This window comes from Mastomys coucha, unplaced genomic scaffold, assembly GCF_008632895.1.
Source record: "Mastomys coucha isolate ucsf_1 unplaced genomic scaffold, UCSF_Mcou_1 pScaffold23, whole genome shotgun sequence".
Classification (NCBI taxonomy): Eukaryota; Metazoa; Chordata; class Mammalia; order Rodentia; family Muridae; genus Mastomys; species Mastomys coucha.
The window spans coordinates 113,745,402-113,746,796 of NW_022196906.1; the positions used below are offsets into that span (position 1 = coordinate 113,745,402).

Genomic DNA, 1,395 nt, shown 5'->3' on the forward strand with positions numbered 1-1,395 from the left:
AGCCCTGGCTGACAGCAAACAGTGAGCCCCAGGAAAGGTATAGATACTCAAGATCATGAAAGACTAGGGGCAGATGGGGCCTTCTGCACATTTGAATTACTACATGGCCTCTCTTGGCCTGCAGGAGTCTCTGAAATGGTACTCAGCAAATCAGGGGTACAGGAACCTAAGGGCCTGAGCTCAAGTAGCTGACAGAACCCTGGTGACAAAATAGCATGACAGGAGAACTGAAGGAAGAAAGGGGGACGGGCTTATCTGGGCTCTCAATTTGAGGGTATACTCCATCATGGCAGGGAGGGCATGGTAGCAGGGAAGAGAGGCAGCTAGTCACACTGTGACTACAGTCAAGAAGGAGAGAGAGACAGAGAGAGAGAGAGAGAGAGACAGAGAGAGACAGAGAGAGAGAGAAAGAGAGAAAGAGAGAAAGAGAGAGAGAAGGAGAGAGAAAGAGAGAGAAGGAGAGAGGGGAAGGGGAAGAGAGAGAGAAGGAGAGAGAGGAGAGAAAAAGAGAGAGGAGAGAGAAAATGAGATAGAAAAGAGAGAGAGAGAAAGAGAGAGAGAGAGAATGAGTTGCTGGTGTTCCCACTTTCTTCTTTCAATTCAAGACTCCAGCCTGAGAAATGTGCCTTCTATATGTAGAATGGGTCTTCCCACCCCCAGTAATCTAGGAATTCCCTCACAGACATGCCCAGACATTCATCCCCTTTTGTCCTCTGGTTTTTTTAGGTCCTGCCAAATTGACAATCAACATTAACCCTCACAGTACCTTCAATTGTCCATGCCCCATACCTGACTTTCTTCTCTTCTCCTAAGCCCTATCATCCCTTGTCCTTGGTAACTGCCATCACCATGGACTTTCTTAGAGAGCAGAGCTTACCTCTGTCTCTTACGCTTACCTCTGTGTCTCTCAAGGGTTCATAGCCAATCAGTGTTGGCCTCTGGATTGCTGTCCGATGTTCTTGACTTTGCCACATGCTAGCTATATGCAGAGGTCATTTCCTCTGCATGTGCTTGGCAGGAAAAACTTCCTGGCTATTCAAGTCAGTGTTCTGCTTGATCATCCATGTATCTCACACACACACACACATACACACACACACACACACACACACACACACACACACACACACCATACCCATGCACACACACACGCACACACAGACACCTCCCACATCCCCACATACTCACAAACACACTCACACACGCACAAACATGCACTCACACAGACACCCCCACATACACACATGCACACACATGCACACGCACACTCTTACACAGACACATGCATTTGCATGCACACACGAGCACACACACACCCATACCCACACATATACATACACACACACTCACACACCCACACCCACCCACCCCTCCACACACTCCCCACACCCACAC

At 48.6% G+C, this 1,395-nt stretch overlaps 1 protein-coding gene across 1 annotated transcript in view; it reads right to left on the bottom strand.

Moving 5' to 3' along the window:
- The window catches only part of LOC116073721 (sodium channel protein type 11 subunit alpha-like), a 131,895-nt gene that overhangs the window by 46,090 nt on the left and 84,410 nt on the right, over positions 1-1,395 (bottom strand). The gene's annotated exons all lie outside the window — the stretch shown is intronic.